Source organism: Saccopteryx bilineata, chromosome 2 (assembly GCF_036850765.1).
Source record: "Saccopteryx bilineata isolate mSacBil1 chromosome 2, mSacBil1_pri_phased_curated, whole genome shotgun sequence".
In the NCBI taxonomy this organism is placed as follows: domain Eukaryota; kingdom Metazoa; phylum Chordata; class Mammalia; order Chiroptera; family Emballonuridae; genus Saccopteryx; species Saccopteryx bilineata.
Genome location: NC_089491.1, coordinates 210,514,058 through 210,537,050, shown reverse-complemented (window position 1 = coordinate 210,537,050; position 22,993 = coordinate 210,514,058). Strand labels below are relative to the sequence as shown.

The window sequence follows — 22,993 nt, the reverse complement described above, 5'->3', positions numbered from 1 at the left end:
ATTCTCATGTACAAAAAAATCAAATGAAAAGATTTCTCTTTAGAAACTGATGATTTTGCAAATGATGTCAGAAAAATTCAAGGTATTGGAGATTGTCGAATTTGGAATTTAATATTATATATTCCATTTACTATAATCCTTGATTCTTAAAAAGGCTATAAATTTTGGTAACTCCCACTCTTGTCATACTATCACCTATCTTAAACACTATGTCTAGTTCAAGTATACATATGACTATCTTTAAAATACTTAAACATATCATTTAATTATTTACTAAACCATTTTACTAATTTTATTTATTTGTTTTTTTACATTATAGTTCTCACCTTGAACTCTGTTCTTGCTGTGTTTGTGCATGTTTACTAATTTTAGAATCAGGTACTTAGAATTTTCCATAATGGAATCCCCAAAGCACCTTCAGGGTTAGGTAAAGGGGTAGAAATAAAATTCCTCATAAAAGTAATAAAAATACAGCTGTAAAATATTCAAAACTAAAACGAATTGAAAGCAATATAAAATATTTATATACTGTCCTTAATTCTTAAAAACAATGCTATAAATATGTCATATTTTACTTTTTACTTTGCTGGAGATTTTATAATAAAGTGCAAATAACTGAAACTCTGCCAACTCTCTTTTCTAAATCAATAATTGTGGATTTCTTGATCTAATTTTGGTAATTTCTATGTAAGAAGGAAAAGTGGTTTGAAAATCTTAATTTTTTTGTCATAATATAAAAATGCTGCCGATTACACCATTATGTATTTTTAAGTTTTTTTTTTTAAATTAGAAACCAGGCAATTTTCATCACCCTACAGCACATTGAGAAGATATATTCTGAGAGTAGTCATACACCAAAATACAGGCACATCAAAGAATAAGTTGAACTGTGTCTGTGACAGTGCAGAAAAGTTGCCAAAGATATATTTGTAGTCTTATAAAAGTTCACTTACAAGTTGATATTTTGAGTATGAAAATTACATATCTCAAAATTACACTGTCAGAAATAAAAGACAGACGATTTTATATATGCTTTGGTTCCATTTCCCATCTTAAATTGTATGCACCATAAAGCAGAAAACATTTTTTATTACTGCTTTTTTAAACTTTTTATTTTGTTTATATATTTTTTAAATTTTTATTAATTTTTAATTTATTGTGTTTACATAGATTAAAGTGTCCTGCTGAATATAACTCCCTCACCCCCAACCCTGTGTCCCTTTTTATACCCTCTTTGCCCCCTCTCCCTAACCCCCTCCCCTCTTCCCTTTAGGATTTCCTGTCCTGTTATCTATATCTCTGAGTTATGTATATATAGTTATATATATATATATATTTATATTTATACATATATTAGTTTCACTAATCCCTTTACCTTCTTTGATCCCATCTCTTCATCCCCTTCCTTCTGACAGCTGTCCCTCTGGTCCCTGTGACCCCGTCTTTGCCTTTATTCCATTCCTCAGTTCACATTGTTCATTAGATTCCACATATATGTGAGATGATCATTTTTCTTTCTCTGCCTATCTTATTTTACTTAGCATAATAATCTCCAAGTATACCCATGCTGCCACAAAAGGTAAGATTTGCTTGTTTTTCACAACTGTTAGTATTCCACTGTGTATTTGTAAGCCCGCTTTTTAATCCCCTCATCCATTGACAGACACTTGGGCTGTTTCCAGGTCTTGGCTATTGTAAACAATGCTGCAATAAACATGGGGGTGCATATCTTCTTTTGAATCAGTAATTTTTGGTATTCCTAGGATATAATCCTAAAAAAGTGGGATAGCTGGGTCAAAAGGCAGTTCCATTTTTAATTTTTTGAGGAAACGTCATACAGTTCTCCACAGTGGATGCACAAGTCTGCATTCCCACCAGCAGTGCAAGAGGGTTCCCTTTTCTCCACACCCTCATCAACATTTATTATGTGTTGTTTTGTTAATGAGCACCATTCTGACAGGTGTTTGGTGGTATCTCATTGTGGTTTTAATTTGCATTTCTCTGATGATTAAGCATGTGATGTTGAAAATTTTATCACATGCTTATTGGCTGTTTGTATGTCCTCTTTGGAGAAGTGTTTATTCAGTTCTTTTGCCCATTTTTTAATTGGATTGTTTACCTTCCTGGTTTTAAGTTTTAGAAGTTCTTTATAAATTTTGGTTATTAATCTCTCATCAGACATATTGGTGAATTTGTTCTCCCATTGTGTGGGTTATCTTTTAATTTTGTTCATGGTGACCTTTGCTGTACAAAAGCTTTTCAGTTTGATATAGTCCCATTTGTTCATCCTGTCCTTAAATTTACTTGCTTATGCGGATAAATCAGGAATAATATGCTATGACAGATTACCAGAGAGTATACTGCCTATGTTTTCTTCCAAGAGAAATATGGTTTCACGACTTACATTTAAGTCTTTTATCCATTTCGAGTTTATTTTTGTAAATGGTGTAAGTTGGTGGTCTAGTTTCATTTTTTTTGCATGTACCTGTCCAATTTTTCCAACACCATTTTATTAAAGAGACTGTTTTTACTCCATTGTTTGCTCTTACCTCCTTAGTCAAATATCAATTGACCATAAAGGCTAGGTTTATTTCTGGGTTCTCTGTTCTGTTTCATTGATCTGTATGCCCGTTCTTATGCCAGTACCAAGATGTTTAGAGTACAATGGCCTTGTAGTATAACTTCGTTTCAGAAAATGTGATACCTTCCACTTTATTCTTCATTTTCAAGATTGCTGAGTCTATCTGTGTTATTTTTTGGTTCCATATAAATTTTTTGAATATGTGTTCTATATCTTTAAAGCATGCCGTTGGTATTTTAATAAAAATTGCATGAATTTATAAATTGCTTTGGGTAATATAGACATTTTAATGATGTTTATTCTTCCTACCCATAAACACAGTATATGCTTCCACTTGTTTGTATCTTCCTTGATTTTTTTTAATCAATGTTTTATAATGTAACGAGTACAAGTCCTTAACCTCCTTGGTTAAATTTACTCCTAGGTACTTTATTTTGTTGTTGTTGTTGTTGCAATAGTGAAGGGGATTGTTTCCTTATTTTCTCTTTCAGACAGCTTATTGTTAGTGTATAAAAATGTCATTGGTTTCTGAATATTAATTTTATATCTTCCCACCTTGCTGAATTCACTTATCATGTCTACTAGTTTTTTGACTAAGACTTTAGGGTTTTCTATGTACAGTATTATGTCTTCAGCAAATGATGATAGTTTTACTTCTTCTTTTCCAATTGGATACATCTTATTTCTTCTTCTTGTCCTATTTCTGTGGCTAGGATTTCTAGAACTATGTTGAATAAGAGTGGTGAAAGGGGGCACCCCTGCCTTGTTCGTGATCTTAAGGGGATTGTTTTCAAATTTTGCCCACTGAGTATGATGTTGGACATGGGTTAGTCATAGATGGCCTTTATCATGTTGAGGTATGTTGCCTGTGTTCTCACTTTGCTGAGATTATTTATTATAAATGGGTGCTGGATTTTATCAAATACTTTTTCTGCATTTATTGATATTATCATGTGATTTTTATCCTTCTATTTGTTTATATGATGAATCACATTTGTTGATTTGCAAATATTGTACCAACCTTGCCTCCCCAGAATAAATCCTACTTGATAATGATGTACGATTTTTTTTTTCATGTATTGCTGGATCTGGCTTGCTAATTTGTGTTGAAAATTTTAGCATCTAAGTTCCTCAGGGATATAGGCTTATAGTTTTTTTTCATTGCAGTGTTTTTTCTGGTTTCGGAATGAGGATTATGCTTGCTTCATAAAAGGATTTTGGAAGTCTTCCGTCCTCTTGAATTTTTTGAAATAGCTTGAGATGGATAGGTGTTAGTTCTTTAAATATTTGGTAAAATTCTCCTGTTAAGCCATCTGATCCTGGAATTTTGTTTGCTGGGAGTTTTTTGATAACTGTTTCAATTTCATTTGTTGTTATTGATCTATTTAGGTTTTCTGATTCTTACAGATTGACTTTTGGAAGATTATATGTTTCTAGGAACTTATCCATTCCACCTATTTTGGCATACAGATCTTCATACTATTATCTTAAAATCCATTGTATTTGTGTGTTGTCTGTTGTTACTCTTCCACTTTCATTTCTACTTTTATGTATTTGAGTCCCCTCTCTTTTTTTCTTGATGAGTCTAGTTAAAGGTTCATCAATCTTCTTTACATATTCAAAAAACCAGCTCTTGGTTTCATGGATCTTCTGTATTGTGTTTTTTTTTTAACCTTTATGTCATTTATTTGCACTCGGATCTTTATTGTTTCCTTCCTCTTACTTCCTCTTGGCTTTACCTGCTGTGCTTTTTCTTGTCCTTTAAGTTGTTTATTTAAGTTTTTTCTTGCTTCTTAAGGTAATGCTATGAACTTCCCTCTCAGGATTGCTTTTGCTGTGTTCCATAAATTTTGAGTTGTTGTTTGTTCATTTTCATTTTTTTCAAGGAAATTTTTTATTTCTTCCTTGATCTTGTTGTTTACTCATTCATTATGTAATAACATGCTATTTAGCCTCCAAGCATTTGAACGTTATTTTTTTTTTCTATTATAGTTGATTTTTGATTTCATGCCATTGTGATCAGAGAAGATGCTTGATATGATTTCAATCTTCTTAAATTTATTCATACTCATTTTATGTCCTAACATGTGGTCTATCCTAGAGAAAGTACCATGAGTACTTGAAAAGAATATATATTCTTGTGTTTTGGGGTGAAAGGTTCTGAAGATATCTATTAAATCCAGTTGATCTACTGTGTCATTTAAGAATGCTGTTTCTTTGTTAATTATCTGGAGAATCTATCCATTGATGTTAGGTGGGTTTTAAATTACCCTGTTTTTATAGTACTGCTGTTTATCTCACCCTTTATGTCCATCAAAATTGGCTTTATAGGGTGATGTCAAAGAAATGGAACTGTGAGGAGTGCTTCCAATACTTATTCCCAAAATTTCAACAAGTTCTTCAACCAGTGACATAAAAATCATCCTTGGAGCATCTGGAAGTTCCACACACTGAACACAAGGGTATGATCGAGTGAAAAATTGACTAAATATATAATCAACCCTGTAGGAAATAAGATGGAGAAAGGAACACTCCGCCTTCCTCACTAACCTGAGCAAGGGCTTCTTTCACTTGGAACTGAGATAGAGTGAGAGCTCAGGGTGTGGAGGCAGCCGGGCTGCGGCACAGATGTCCAAGCTGAAGAAAGAGTGTGTCTGCGGTGACTCAGCCCATGCAAGCTAATGCCTGAGCCAGACTCCAGCAAAGGTGGGTGAGTGGCAGCCAACATTAGCCCCGATATTTTGGTCGGGGAGCATGGAGAATGTGCAAGAAGTTCCTCCTAGTGCCGTGGAAGTGGGCACCCATGTTCCTGGACAGAGGGGCAGGATCAGAGGCCTTTGCGAGGGCTGTGACCAGTCTCGATGTGGTTTCTGCTCTCCCCAAAACAGAGTCTGGGAAATGCGTGAAAGTGAACTTCTCTATTCCTGAACTTCTCTGGGCAGGCAGGGCGACTCATCCAGCCATTCAGGCTAACATTCCATGGAAGAAAAAATACAAAGCATTATGGGGAAGGGCACACAAGCAGCTTGCAGTCTGTCTCTGGAGCAGATCTATGGATCCAATTGCTGAAATGAGCTTAACCCACAGTCTGCTCACCTCCCAACTGATTTACATGGCTCTAACTGATAAGATCTCTCTCTCTTCATCGATCTAAGACAAGAAGCATGATATTTTTTAGGGCCACTCACTCTGCAGGCAGTAGCTGGGCAACTTCAAGTCACCGGATACAAGGTGAAAAACACATTCCCGTGGAACAAACCTCAGAGAACACTGCAGAAGTTAGACAGTCTAGGCTGTTGGCTTTTTAATGAGAAAGATGCTGGCAGAAAGCAATACCATGGAACACTAAGGAAAATTTAACTAGATATACCTGGGGAACTGAACAGAAGTCAACATGCCCCCCTACCTGATTAAGCTGGAGGCTCTGATTGGCAAAGCTTTAATACTCAGGGCTGTACATTAAAAAGAGGGACTTGGCACCTTTTAAGACCTCCTATTCTGCAGGCAGCGACTAAGGCATCTTCTTCCCAGACAAAACAGGTTACAAAGTGCAAAAAGCCTGGAAAGAGTGGTCCTACAGAGTGCTGAGGGATACTGGAGATGCTTGGAGGCACATAGAAAGGCACCTTGAGACCAATTGGCTCCAAGCCCCACCTGATTATGCTGGAAGCTCTGACTGACAGAGCTTTACCCAGAGCCCTGTGCTGAGTAGGGATAGAGTGGGGATTTGTCAGCTCTTTGAGCCTCTTATTCTCCAGGCAGAGGCAGTGGCAACCTCATAGCTGGATCATCAGGCTGCTAATTCAGGAAGGAAAGACTAAGAGAGAGGTTCCGGAAAAACAGACTCTCTCATTGTTGGAGCCTGCAAATACTAACAAACCCCGACCACAAATGAGATAGAAGCCTAATATATGACATCACCATAGAGACTCATCAACCCAAATCTCTACCTAAGCGTGTCACAGGGGCAGAGCCTGAGGTACAGAGTCACTGACCAGGAAGACAAAGAGGAATGAAAAGGGATGAAGATAACCTCTCAAAATCAAGAAAAAATCACAGACTTTATAACTTTTTCCTCTTCTTGTTTATGTAATCTTCTTGTCTTTATTTTTTTTTTCCATTTTGGACCTTTTATTCTCTGCCTGTCCTATTCTTTTCTCTTCTTAAACTACATTACCCATAAGTGTTACATTTCCTATTATTTTCTTTTCTTCTTCCTTTCTCTTTATGAGGGTTACATTCAAAAACCCTTAACTCTCTCTTTCTCTCCTTTTATTTTCTTTTTTCTTCATTTCTCTTTTCCTTCTTTCTTTTTTCTCACTCTATTTTAGTTTCTTCATATCTCCTTCAATTTCCCTCTCATTCAATCCCTACTCATAAACAAATTATTTTATTTGGGATTCAAATTTTTTCTTTTGGTATTTTAGGTGATTTTTACTTCGCTTTTTAACTCATTAACATTCCCTCCACCCCAGGGCTCTCCATTCTATCTAGTTTTTGCTCCACTTAATATAATAGTAAATTTTTTTGTTTTCCTGTTTCTCTCTTATCCCTCTCACTATATCTCTCAGTTGACCATCACTTACAAGCAAATTATTTAATTCTTGATCCAAATTTTTACCTATTTTGCATTTTGTGGGTCTTTACCTCCTTTTTTGCCCATGTATCACTTCTCCTCAACTCAAGCCCTCCATCATAGGTAGCTTTTGTTCCATTTAGCACAATATAATTCACAGTTTATGATGGTATTTTTCTCAAGGGGGGGAAAAGAGAAAAAAATATTTTTTTTATTTTTATTCTTTATTAAATCTCATTAGTTCTATTAACAAAACCAGCATAAGATGCCATTAAGGAAAAGGAAATCTAATATCATGAATACAAAATACAGAGATGTAACACAGATAGATAAAAAAAAATCTATGGGGAATAAATTTAGTATATTGGAAACCTTAGAGCTAAATGACAGAGAATTTAAAATAGAAATCTTAAAAATACTCAGAGATATACAAGAAAACACAGAAAGGCAATTTAGGGAGCTCAAAAAACAACTCAATGAACACAAAGAATATATTACCAAGAAAATTGAGAGTATATATACAAATCAAACAGAGATGAAAATCTCAATTCATGACCTGAAAAATGAGGTAACAAGCTTAGGTAATAGAACAGGCCAGATAGAAGGTATTATTAATGACATAGAAGACAAGGAATTTGAGGCACAACAGAGAGAAGAGAAAGACTCAAAAATTAAAAAAAAAAAATGAGAAAGCCCAACAGGAATTGTCTGACTCTATCAAAAAGAGTAACATAAGAATAATAGTATATCAGAGGGAGAAGAGAGAGAAAATGGAATGGAGAACATATTCAAACAAAGAATAGATGAGAACTTCCCAAGCCTGTGGAAAGAACTAAAGCCTCAAATTCAAGAAGCAAATAGAACACTAGGTTTCTTAACCCCAACAAACCTACTCCAAGGCACATCATAATGAAATTGGCATAAACCAACGACAAAGAAAAAGTTCTCAAGACAGCCAGGGAGAAGAAGAATACAACATATAAAGGAAGGCCTATTAGATTATCATCAGATTTCTCAGCAGAAACTCTACAACCTAGAAGAGAGTGGACCCCAATATGTGAAGTCCTGAAAGAGAGAAACTTTCAGCCACGAATACTATACCCATCAAAGCTATCCTTCAAATATGAAGGAGAAATAAAAACATTCACAGATACAGAAAAGATGAGGGAATTTATCATCAGAAAACGTCCACCCCAGGAAATACTAAAGGGGGTTTTCAACCAGATACAAAGAACAAAACAAAACAAAACCACAAGTAAAAGCTCCACCAAGAAAACAATAAAACCAAATTAAGCTGTGACAACAACAGAAAAGAAAAGTGTTGGGAGAGGACCGAGATTAACAGTAGCAAAGGACGATGGAGTGTAAAAGCCCTCATAAGATAGTGTACTACAATGAACATGGTAGGTACACTTTTCATTACTTAATGGTAACCACGCCTGGAAAAACACCACAGAAGCACAAGAGAAAAATGTAGCAACAGAGGAAAAATGTATGGATTACAACCAAACAAAAACAAATGATAAAAAAACAAAAGAGAAGAATCAAATAAGATACAAAACTAACAGAAAGCAACTTATAAAATGGCAATATGGACCCCAAAAGTGTCAATAATGACACTAAATATAAATGAATTAAACTCATCAGTAAAAAGACACAGAATGATTTAAATGAATTAAAAAAGAAAATCAAACTATATGGTGCCTACAAGAAACACATCTAAGAAATAAGGATAAATCAAATTCAAAGTGAAAGGCTGGAAAACAATACTCCAAGCATATGACATCCAAAAAAAGCAGGTGTAGCAATACTCATATCTAATAATGCTGACTGCAAGACAGCAAAAGTAATCAGAGACAAAAATGGTCATTTCATAATGATTAAGGGAACACTGAATCAAGAAGACATAACAATTCTTATTATATATGCAACAAACCAAGGTGCTCCAAAATATATAAGATAGCTATTTATTGACCTAAAAACAAAAACTGATAAAAATCAATCATACTTGGAGACCTCAATACACCGCTGACAGCTCTAGAGAGTTCACCCAAACAGAAAATCAATAAAGATATATTGGCCTTAAACAAAACACTAGAGCAACTGGATATGATAATCTTCTACAGGACATTTCATCCCAAAGTGTCAGATATACATTTTTCTCTAGTGTACATGGAACATTTTCAAGAATTGTCCATATGTTGGGCCACAAAAATAACATCAGCAAAATCAGAAAAATCAGAATTGTACCAAGCATATTTTCTGATCATAAAGCCTTGAAACTAGAATTCAACTGCAAAAAAGAGGGGGAAAAACCCACAAAAATGTGGAAACTAAACAACATACTTTTAAAAAAATGAACGGGTCAAAGAAGAAATAAGTGCAGAGATCAAAAGATATATACAGACAAATGAAAATAACAATATGACAAATCAGAATCTCTGGGATGCAGCAAAAGCAGTAAAAAGAGGGAAGTTCATATCACTTCAGGCCTATATGAACAAACAAGAGAGAGCCCAAGTAAACCACTTAATTTCACACCTTAAGAAACTAGAAAAAGAAGAATAAAGACAACCCAAAACCAGTTGAAGAAAGGAAATGATAAAAATGAGAGCAGAAATAAATGAAATAGAGAACAGAAAAACTATAGAAAAAATCAATAAAACAAGGAGCTGGTTCTTTGAAAAGATCAACAAAATTGACAAACCCTTGGCAAGACTCACTGAGGAAAAGAGAGAAAGGACTCATATAAACAAAATCCAAAATGAAAGAGAAGAAATCACCACTGACATCATAGATATACAAAGAATAGAATACTATTAAAAACTATATGCCACCAAATTCAACAATCTAGAAGAAATGGATTAATTCCTAGAACGATACAACCTTCTTAGACTGAGTCATGAAGAAGCACAAAGCCTAAACAGACCAATTAGCAGGGAGGAAATAGAAAAATCTATTAAAAACCTCCCCAAAAATAAAAGTTCAGGCCCAGATGGTTATACTAGTGAACTCTATCAAATATTCAAAGAAGACTTGCTTCCTATACTACTCAAAGTCTTCCAAAAAATTGAAGAAGCAATACTTCTTACACATTTTATGAGGCTAACATAACCCTCATACTGAGACCTGGCAAGGACGGCACAAAAAAAGAAAACTACAGACCAATATCTCTAATGAATACGGATGCTAAAATACTACAACAATTGAATACCACAACAATATTAAAAAAAAATACATCATGATCAAGTGGGATTCATCCCAGAATCTCAAGGACAGTTCAACATTCATAAAACAGTTACCATAATACACCATATCAACAAAACAAAGAACAAAAACCACATGATCTTATCAATAGATGCAGAAAAGGCATTCGATAAAATACAACACAACTTTATGTTTAAGACACTCAACAAAATGAGTATAGAAGGAAAATATCTCAACATGATAAAGTCCATATATGATAAACCATCAGCCAACATCTTATTAAATGGCATAAAACTGAGGACTTTCCCCCTTAAATCAGGAACAAGACAGGGTTGTCCACTCCCTTCACTCTTATTTAATGTGGTGCTATAAGTTCTAGCCCAGGGAATCAGACAAGATAAAGAAATAAAAGGCATCTATATCAAAAAGAAGAAGTATGGTGGTTCCTCAAAAAAAATTGAAAATAGAACTACTTTATGATCCAGCAATCCCTCTACTGGGTTTATACCCCAAAACTCAAAAACATTGATACATAAAGACACATGCAGCCCCATGTTCATTGTATTATTCCATATGTAAGTGGGACATTAAAACAAAACTAAGAGACATGGACAAGAGTGTGGTGGTTACGGTGGGGGGAGGGAGAAGGGAAGGGGGAGGAGGAGGGGCACAAAAACAACCAGATAGAAGGTGATGGAGGACAATCTGTTTTTGGGTGATGGATATGCAACATAATTGAATGACAAGATAACCTAGACATGTTTTCTTTGTACATATGTACCCTGATTTATTGATGTCACCCCATTAAAGTTAATAAAAATTAAAAAAAAAAGATTGTTCTTAAATTAAGTTGTAATCCACTTTGGTCCTGGGAGGTGGTTGTTGGAATGTCCACGTACTCCATCTCCATCTTTCTTCTAGCCTCTTAGTCAGACCAGGGGCTTTGGAGTCAGATAGCAGTGTGCCTTGTCCCAGTTCTGCTTCTCGCAGACAAAAACGTAGCAAATTACTGAGCTTTTCCAAAGCTTTATTTTCTCAGCTCTGTGGTCCAGAAGGGTCCTGAGCAAAAGTGCTTCTATTGTCTGGAATATGGGGTTTGTCACCTTCCTGGCACATGGATGCTTTTCATTCATCCACCTAGAAGCTTTTTGTTTTTTTAAAAAAATCACATGTGCTGAAGTATTTTTAAAGAGTATTATATAAATTGTATTTACCTGTAGTATATAGGTTTATACTTATATTTAGTCAGTAGCTTTTAAAATTGACTAACTTTATGAGACTCTTTTTATTACTGTTGCATTCTTTTCGCTTAGAATACTACATGCAAACCTAACATTTTTGAATGCTATATTTGTTATGCTATATTTGTTTAATGAATTTTGGTAAGTAAGAAAAGAAATCTCAGTCATATAAATTTCTATCACTTTAAAGATTATTTTGATTACATGATGAAATTCACCTTTCAGTAAGTCATGTTTGGCCTGACTAGGTGGTGGTACAATGGATAGAGCGTTGGACTGGGATACAGAGGATCCAGGTTTGAAACCCCAAGGTCACTGGCTCTAGCATGGGTTCATATAGTTTGAGTGCGGGCTCACTAGCTTGAGAATTGGGTCACCAACTTGAGCGTGCGATCATAGACATGACTCCATGGTCACTGGCCTGAGCCGAAAGGTCATTGGCTTAAAGCCCAAGGTTGCTGGATTGAGCACAAGGTCATTAGATTGAGCAAGGGGTCACCTGCTCTGCTGTAGCCCCCTGGTTAAGGAACATATGAAAAAGCAATCAACAAACAAGGAATTGAAACAAAGAATTGATGCTTCTCCTCTCTGTCCCTTTCTGCCTGTCTGTCCCTATCTGTTCCTCTCTCTCTCTGTCTGTCTCTGTCTGTCTCTGTCTCTCTCTCTCTCTCTCTCACACACACACACACACACGTCATGTTTGCTTAGTCACTCCAATAAATTCAATAAAAAATTTTAAAAATAAAATGAATGTTTGAGAATAGAATATTTACACAGTCTTAAAAATAAATAAAAAGAGAAAAGTTTAATGTAATCTTTATAGCTATATATGTGTGTAAATTATATAAAAATTTATAGTGAGTATTTTCATAGGATGTGAAAAATTCACTCATTATTTTTTGCCTTTCATTAAAAGTGGTTTAAGTGAGTCAATTTTAAAACAAGAAGTTTCCTTAGCTATACAGCTCTACATACACAACAAAGAATAATATCCTAGAGTATAAGATGGTAATATAATAATGAATGCAATAGTATAACAGTAAATATTTAGTTGTATAAAAAAATTGACTATATTATAATTAGAAATTCCTTCAGATTTGTTATTTTTGGCTGAAAGAACATTTTAAGTAAGTATTGTCCTGATCATTTGCCTAAATTCATGAAGAAAAATGTTTACTATTCCAACAAATTATTTAAGTGCAAAAAAATTAATGTAGACTACACAAGCTATGTATTATATTTTTAAGTAATAAATTTCTATTTAAATACATTTATTTATTTAAACTAACAGAAAGCAAAATAAATTTAAAGTTAAACTTGAGTTAGTAAGGTTATCTTTGACACAGAAAATCGCACTTTTCAAATAAATGTAAATGAAGACAAAGTCCTACTAGTTTAACCATAAAATTTGAATTGATCTATATTCAGACCAAGACTAAAAATTCATATTTTACTACAGAATGTATAGAAAGAATTTGTTTTGAAGTTAATCACCCTGCTTTATCCATTGAGTTTATTGGCATCATTGTAAAAGGACCATTTAGTTTGTTAAGGAATGAAATTAAATGAGTCTATTATTACAATTCATGAAGTCTTTATGTATTCATTAATAATGCAGCATATTTATTTACTGAAATGGAGTGCTTAACTTCAAAAATAGGAGGATGAAGGATAGGTTCTATCATAATTGAAATATCTGTAAATGTGCTCTCCTTCTCAAAATTTCATAGCTAAACTTGTATCAAGATAAAGCATTTTTGACCCAAAAGCAGTGTTTTGAAAGTATGGTGTGTATACCATAGAAGGCGCACATGCTGAGTTTAGAAATTACTTTGAAATACAATTTTTATTTTATAGTTTCACATTTAGTTGAATATGTATTTGAAAATACAACATTTATAATCACACATTAGATTTGATTGGTATTTTTTGGTTAGAATAAGAATAAATGAAACACTACCTTACCTAAAAGAAAAAAAATTAGGTTTATAACAGTCCCAGTAGCCCATGAATATAGAAGAAAGATGAATCTGATAGTCAAATGACTGAAGTTCAAGAAATCCTATTTTAAAATAGCTATAGCTTTTCTCTACATTTCAAATGCTTCTTAGTCAATGTAGAGTGGGATTAATTTCTAGTGGAGGCAGGCCTGTACTTCATTATGCAGGAAGAGTATAGCAGAAATAAAATAATTAAAGAATGTGTATGAGCAGATAAATGACACATTTGAGATGTCATCCATCAGACAATATCAAAAGCACTTTATAATTATTATTTAAAACATTCTATTAACATAAATGAAATTGCTTACTATCATGTTTACCATTTTGTAAGAATTCCAGAAGTGAAAATATCTCCCTGTAGACCTTTTTACTTCTATTTAATCCTAAAATTACAAGTAACAGTATTTGTTTTTTAAAAATCCTTAAAAGACCAGTTTGGGTTTTTTTTTAAATTAATTTTAATGGAGTGACATAGATCAATCAGGGTATATAGGTTCAGAGAAAACATCTCCAGGTTATTTTGACATTTGATTATGTTGCATACCCATCACTCAAATTCAAATTGTCTTCCATCACCTTCTATCTGGTTTTCTTTGTGTCCCTTCCCTCCCCCCACCTCCTCCCTCTCTTTCTTCCCCCTCAACCACGACACTCTTGTCCATGTCCCTGAGTCTCATTTTTATGTTCCATCTATGTATGGAAACATACAGTTCTTACTTTTTTCTGATTTACTTATTTCACTACATATATTATCAAGGTCCATTCATGTTGTTATAAATGATCCGATGTCATCATTTCTTATGGCTGAGTAATATTCCATAGTATATATGTACCACATCTTCTTTACCCAGTCATCTATTGAAGGGCTTTTTGGTTGTTTCCGTGTCTTGGCCATTGTGAACAATGCTGCAGTGAACATGGGGCTACATGTGTCTTTACATACCAGTGTTTTTGAGTTATGGGGGTATATTCCCAGTAGAGGGATTGCTGGGTCATATGGTAGTTGTATTTTTAATTTTTTGAGGAGCCACCATACTTTCTTTCATAATGATTGTACTACTTTACATTCCCATCAACAGTGGATGAGGGTTCCTTTTTCTCCACAGCCTCTCCAACATTTGTTATTACCTGTCTTGTTGATAATATCTAATCTAACAGGTGTGAGGTGGTTTTGATCACTGTAGTTTTGATTTGCATTTCTCTAATAGCTAATGAAGATGAGCATCTTTTCATATTTCTATTGGCCATTTATATTTCTTCCTGGGAGAAGTGTCTGTTCATGTCCTCTTCCCATTTTTTATTGGACTGTTTTTTTTTTGTTGTTGTTGAGTTTTATGAGTTCTTTTTATATTTTTTATATTAGGCCCTTATCTGAGCTGTTGTTTGAAAATATCATCTCTCATTTAGTTGCCTGTCTGTTTGTTTTGTTGTCAGTTTCTTTTGCTGTGTATAAGCTTCTTAGTCTGATGTAGTCCCATTCATTTATCTTTGCCTTCACTTCCCTTGCTTTTGGGGTCAAATTCATAAAGTGCTCTTTATAATCAGGTCCATGAATTTAGTACCTATGTTTTCTTCTATGTAATTTATTGTTTAGGTCTTTGATCCATTTTGAATTAATTTTAGTACAAGGGGACAAAAAAAACAGTTTTATCATATGACTATAAAATAATATTTTGGAAACTTATGAAAAATAATTGATTCTTTTAGGTAAGCTTGCTCTTTGGAGCACAGCATTTCTGTTTCTTCCTTTTCCAATGACCAGGTTAGTTACTTTTTGAAATGTGGAAGACTCTATTCCAAATCATTATTTATTGCTATATAATATGGGAGGTGTAAAAGGGCCCAACAGAAGGCAAAAAATGACTCACTTTCTACAATGAAATATTTCAGGGGATTGCAAGATAGATCTGGTCTATCTTTCTGATTTTTGTGTCCCCCAGGAAGAAAGACCAAGCTTTATCATTTAAGATTAACCTGAATAGAGAGCCCAAAAATAAACCCAAGCCTTCATGGTCAATTATTGTATGACAAAAGGGGTAAGAATATACATTGGGCTAAAGAAAGTCTATTCCATAAATGGTGTTGGGAAAATTGGACAGGTACATGCAAAACATGAAAATAGACCACCAGTTTACTCCATACACAAGAAAAAATTCAAAAATTTACTTAATTTTTTAAATGTAAAAATTACTTAAAAATGGATAAATTACTTAAATGTAAGTCATAAAAACACAAAAATCCTAGAATAAAACATAGGAGTAAAATCTCAGGCAACTCTTGTAGCAATATTTTTGCAAATATATCTCCTCGAGTAAAGGAAACAAAATGAAAATGAAACCCACAAAATAAATGAGAGAACTTATTTGCCAATTACACATTTGAAAGGGGGTTAATTTCGAAAATACATAAAAAAACTTATACAACTCAAAACCAAGAAGACAAACCAATTTTAAAAAATGGTCAAAGGACATAAATAGATACTTCTCCAAAGAGGACACACAGACACTAAACACATGAAAAAATGTTCAACATCACTAATAATCAGAGAGATACAAATTAAAACCACAATGAGATATTACCTCATACCTGTCAGAATGGCTGTCATCAATAAGTCAACAAACAAGTGCTAACCAGAATGTGGAAAAAAGGAACCCTCGTGTACTATTGGTGGGACTGCAGATTGGTGTAGCCAGTATGGAAAACAGTATGGAGTTTCCTCAGTTAATTAAAAATGGAACTTCCTTCTGACCTAGAAATCCCCGTTTGGGGAATATATCCTAAGAATCTGAAACATTAATTCAGAAGAATATATGCAGTGTTTTTTATAGTAGCCAAGATGTTGAAACAGCCCAAGTGCCCATCAGTAGATGAGTGGATAAAAAAGCTGTCATACATTTCCACCATGGAGTATTAATTGACCATAAAAAAAAATTAACCTTTTGTGACAGCATGGATGAACATGAAGATTATTATGCTAAGTATACTAAGTGAAATATGCCAGCCAAAGAAATACCATATGATCCCACTTATATGTTGAATCTAATGAACAAAATAAACTAACAAACAAAATAGAAACAGGGACATGGATACATGGAACAGACTGAGAGCTATCAGAGAGGAGGGGTTTTGGGGGACTAGGTCAAAGAATGTGAAGGGATTAAATAAAAATACATACATACACACAGACAGTGACAACAGTGTGGTAATAGCCATAGGGAAATGGGGGGTGGTGGTAGGCTGAGCTGGGCAAAAAGGAGACAATGGGGGGGATTTTGCATAGGACAATGGGTACACGATGCAGTGTGACGATGGTGTTTTATTGAGCTGTATACACTTGAAAGCTATAGCCCCAATAAATTCAACAAATAAAAATAGAATTGTAATTCCAAAAAAAAAAAGGAGTGCCTGAGAATCTGATCTTACCCAAAAGTCAGAGAACCCTCATCTACACTCTCTGCAGGAATGGAGATTAACCCTAAACATACATAGATAGCAATTCTCGCCATTGTCAACTCCCAAGAACAATGCAATATATAGTTACAAGATCTGAAATTTAGTGTGGTAGGATAAATTTATATATGAACCATTAAATTTATAATTATAAAGATTATTTTATCTTTAAGTTCCATATAATGCTATGTTAAGTAAGAATAATCTCCATAACTATAGCAACATTCTATTATACTTGTGGACAATGTTATTAATACATTATATATGACTGTGCTATTGGAATTTTAGTCTGGTTCCTTTTGTAGATGCAGACATTGACATAGAATTAGTAAAGTCACTTTCTCATGTATAGAATATCTAAAGTCTGGATACCTCCAAGGACAAAAGAAAATAATACTTTTTAAGTTGTGTGATTTTTGTCTAGAATATTGTTATTTGTGCTCTTATTTCATCTTCACAAACTTTTTTCAGATAGGTTCCATTATTCCCATATACAGACATACAGAAACTAAAATCAGACATGAGAAGTAACATAGTAAATAAAACACGAGGGTGACAGAGCTACAATTAACCTTTGACCTGTGTGTCACCTGCATGACTTCCCTATACTAATTTATCAATAGTACCTGTAATCTTATATATATTAGAATTTGTTGCTCAATAAAAATGCTAATAAGGGATGATTTCAAGAAACTGGTTCAGAATAGATTACAGGTTTTAATGGCAGATATTATGTCGAAATCCTCCAGATACACAATCTTACCTAAACCTCAGAACAACCCTGTGAAGCATAGTTTGACTTTTAAAATAAAGATTTTTAAAGTAAAAAAAAATTAGATTACTTTGTTATAAAATTGTAAAACACTTTATAACTTTGAATTCATGGCTGTTGCATATTCCATAATGATAGCTTTGGATCTTTTCTAAACTTCACCATCTACATTTAAATATTAATGCAATTAAATAAAATTAAGTGAAAAATCCAGGGATGTTAATTACTATAAACAAATATATCTTAGGATGATTCCATTATAATGTGTTAAAATTCAGCTGTTAGTTTGGTAAACCTTTGAATAACCCTAGTAAATCAATAGTTTAATGAAAAATCATCAATTATACTCATTATCAGTATAATACATTGCTTAGAAATTTTCAATAAATGTATCATTATAATTTAGTGAGTAACAATGATAAAATTTATGTAAATATAGAATAAAGAAAAATATTTCTAAAGCAGGCCGACAGTCTATTTATCTTATATATTGCATGTTTTTTGAAATTTTCTTGTTTTTAAAATTATATGATTTTAAATGTAGGTAAGATGCATTAAAGGAAATTATATATAAAAGAGTTATAAGTTTAAAAGAGCTGTTTTTCATTGATACGTAAAGACACACGCAGCCCCATGTTTATTGCAGCATTGTTCACAGTGGCCAGGGCATGGAAATAACCAAAAAGCCTGTCAATAGATGACTGGATAAAGAAGATGTGGCACATATACACTATGGAATACTACTCAGCCATAAGAAATAATGACATCAGATCATTTACAACAAAATGGTGAGATCTTGATAACATTATACAGAGTGAAATAAGTAGATTAGAAAAAACTAAGAACTGCATGATTCCATACACAAGTGGGACATAAAAATCGAGACTAAGAGACATGGACAAGAGTGTGGTGGTTAAGGGGGGAGGAGGAGGGAGAAGGGACGGGGCACAAAGAAAACTAGATAGAAGGTGATGGAGGACAATCTGACTTTGGGTGACGGGTATGCACATAATCGAATGACAAGATAACCTGGACATGTTTTCTTTGAACATATGTACCCTGATTTATTGATGTCACCCCATTAAAATTAATAAGATTTTTTTAAAAAAAGAGTTGTTTTTACACGATATTTTGTTGTTTCTGAGAGATCTATTATGCAAGGTTATTGTCTAGTATATTAATACTCATAGTTCAATCCTCAGAACTTTAGCTATAGAAAACATCTACATATGAGCACATTTGAGACTCCTAGTAGATTTAATTTATCTGAATATTCCCAAATTCCTGATCTACAAATAGTGAGGCTATTTTATGTCACTATGTTTTAGGGTCATTTATTAAGCAGTGAGAATGCCAGAAGATAAGTTCAGGCAATACATATACAGCACACATTAAAATATTATAGACATAATGTTTGTTGGGCAATAAGCATTTCTCATGGGCCCCTAATATTTATTCCATGGAAAGAGAGTTCTGCTAACATTCTATTCTTGGATTTTCAACTTCCTTATTTACTCCTCCCTGCAAGAATTAGGGAGATGTCTGATTGCTAATGATGAGGTCATCATATGGATGCAGTTTTCCTAGCCAATCTCTTTTTTATTTTCAGAAGGACCTTTTAAATAATCCAATGTCATCATTTCTTATGGCTGTGTAGTATTGCATAGTGTATATGTACCACATCTTCTTTATCCAGTTATCTATTGAAGGGCTTTTTGGTTGTTTCCATGTCTTGGTCATTGTAAACAGTGCTGCAATCAACATGGGCCTACATGTATCTTCACGTATAAATTTTTCTGAGTTTTGGGGGTATATACCCAGTAGAGGGATTGCTGGGTCATAAGGTAGTTCTATTTTCAGTTTTTTGAGGAACCATCATACTTTCTTCCATAATGGTTGTACAACAAAATGGGTGGATCTTGATAACATTATACGGAGTGAAATAAGTAAATCAGAAAAAACTTAGAACTGTGTGATTCCATACACATGTGGGACGTAAAAGCGAGACTAAAAGACATGGACAAGAGTGTGGTGTTTACAGGGTGGGGGAGGGGGAGAAGGAGGGAAGAAGGGAAGGGGCACAAAGAAAATTAGATAAAAGGTGATGGAGGACAATCTGATTTTGGGTGATGGGTATGCAACATAGTTGAGTGACAAGATAACCTGGACATGTTTTTTTTGAACATATGTATCCTGATTTATTGATGTTACTTCATTAAAATTAATAAAAATTTTAAAAAATGATAAAAAAAGAAGGACCTTTTAGTAGAGACCACAGGTTTTCTGTTGTTCTCAGACAAGATGACCACCTTAACAGTGATTAGACAAGAGTGGGCTACTATGCTGGGTAAGTCTATTTAATTCTATAATTTATTATAAGGACATGCACTTACCTTTAGATTTAAGCCACATGATATTTTACCCCATGTATTTCTTTTGTCTTATCTAGTGATAGAGAACTTAAGCAAGTAAAAAAGGAATATTATTAATGAACACCCTCTCCTTCAAAAATATATTTAGCGAATGATGAACATATTTGCTAAAAACAGTCATATTTTGGGATAAAGTTAACAGTTTGAACCATATTGCAATGATGATATTTCACTGCTGATGACCTACATATTCAGCAATTTTATCAAAATTTTAACACTGTATGCAGTGTTAAATGATGGGAAGTTTTATTTTGTTTTGTTCTGTGTTTCTCAGACCACTATCACGTGGCAGAAATCTGGTAAGAATATTTTCCTGTTGAAAGGATATGTTGTTAAATTTCATTTGACTTAGAGTAAGGGAATTGTTTTGAAAAGAATGGCCTGAAAACCATCCAAATAACACTAACTGATGAATTCTTAAAATATGCACTCCTAGATCCTATGCTAGACATACTTGATCAACCTCAGGGTGTGGGATTCTAGAATTTGTATTCTAACAGGCTATCCAGTGATTCTTACCAAAAATACAATCTTATGCTACTTTTCAAGACAACGGAGATACACTCTCAATATACTCTGTGATAGTTAATGTTCAATCGGACTTTAGGTTGCTTTATGAAGTCTATTAACAGCCAGAGTTTAATCAGAAGATGATAAACAAGATAAACTATGCTTCAATAGTTATGCAATATGACAAAGAAAAATGGTTAATGAATATTTACAATATGCTAAAGACTTTGACATGCATTTTGCAAGGCACCCCTCACTTTTCTTATAGCAGCTAGGAAAATATGTATTATTATCCCAACCTTAAGGACAAAGAAATCATCTTAAAAGAGAGTTCAAAAAATATTGTCAGTGCTGAAGCATTATAAATGAGAGGTGAGATTCAAAACTAGGTTTGTCTTCTTTTAAAGCTTAGCTCAACCATTAAATTTCTGAATTCTTACTGTCGAAGAAACTAAGAATGCTAAGAGAAAAATGCATACCATCCAAAACCAAAACGGGGATCTTAAATATAATTTTGGATGCATATCCTGCCAGAAAGTGAATAAAGCAGTCTTAATTTCTTTATCCACTGGAATATTCAAAAAACAAAAGTAAGTTTATGTTTCTATAAAAGTGTCTTTTGTAACAAATAAGCCAAACATAAATTTTTAAAGATTTCTAATTTAATAGATATAGTCTTTAGCAAACAATTGTCATTATTTTTCACAATTACTATAGAAGAAATTTTCCTATATAGTTCTAGATAATATATAAGACCCTTGGATACTTGATAACCTTGAACTGATAAAATAACTAGATATAACGTATCTCTCATTCTTGGTATATAATGAAGAAACATCTTTTAAATAAAGAGTTAAAGCTATCTTTGAGAAGAAGACTTTGTGAAATTTTACAGGAGAGAAGAAAATAATGATAGCATGAGTTAGAAATATGAAAGTACAATTAATAAGAGCTTACAGAGATGAAAATCATACTCATTGTCTTGTCTAAAGAAATGTACTAAGTCAACATGAAAGCATTTACCTACAGTTTTGTATGTCTAATTTCTTTCTGACAATTTTAAACATTTTTATGAAACTGTAACTCCTTTGATACTTGCCAACTGTGCCATAGCAATATCTATAATTTTCTGTAAAAATATTAAAGTAAAATATATAGTTTCTCCAGGTTTCTTGAAAACTATTAATATCATTCATTTTATAAATTTTACTTTTAATTTTCGTGTATGAAATTCTTGTGTATTACTCTCTTAAATATGTCATCATGAGGAGTAAATGGGGCAAAGAAGGGTGACATAGTTGCGAATACATTTTTTTAAAAGATAACTTGTAAATGGACAGTGAGACACCTGTGTTGTCAGTCTATGGAGTTAACATGTTTAAAATGATATAATGAGTTGAAGGAACAGAAAATGCAGTTTGGATAAACTGATTTCAATTTTTTCTGCTATCAATGTTGGAAAGTCAAAGCGGCATATATTTTAAAAATCACTGACTTTTGCAGAAATAGATATAAATTAATTAAAATTTTAAAAGAAGTTTGTCTTTAACAATAATAAAATTAAAGCAATCTATAACCTTACTGTCACAACTCTTACATGACCTAAAACGCTAGTCTATCAAATAATTAATTTACTAAATTTTTCTTTTTGTTTCACTTCTGTGCATACTTGGAATTTTATATGAGTAGTTAAGAAAAAATAACAATTATGAACATCCATGAAGTGTAGTGAAACCTATGATGATGTTCAACTGATATCTAAGTAACTTGTGTGCATTCTGATGAAACTTATTTGTCTTATTATATACTAAATTACATAAAAGCAGAAACCTACTTCTGTATTTCACAAAGACAATTCAAGAGAATAAAAAGTGAATTGACAAACTTTTGTAAATTAAAATTATATTCATTTTCACAGCACAGAGTGGAGGGATTAAAATTGTCATAAGATACTTTATAGATTCCCTGTATACCAAAACTCAATTAGGCAAACAAACCAACAACCTAAGATTTTTGTGGCTTAATAATAAACATCTTCAAATGTAACATTTTGATATTCTCCTATGAATTCAGTTTTAGGATGACTGTGATGGAGTTGCATTTTTAAAAAACAAACCACTTACTGTATTCTCACAATTTACTTGGTAAACTGGAGTCCAACGTGAGATTTAATAATATGCCAAACACTGAAAATGCAATGATGTTGAAAACCACTTCGTGT

General features: G+C 33.3%; 1 protein-coding gene across 2 annotated transcripts in view; it reads right to left on the bottom strand.

The window, feature by feature from the left end:
- The window catches only part of NCAM2 (neural cell adhesion molecule 2), a 577,130-nt gene that overhangs the window by 170,824 nt on the left and 383,313 nt on the right, over nt 1–22,993 (bottom strand). The window lies entirely within an intron of this gene.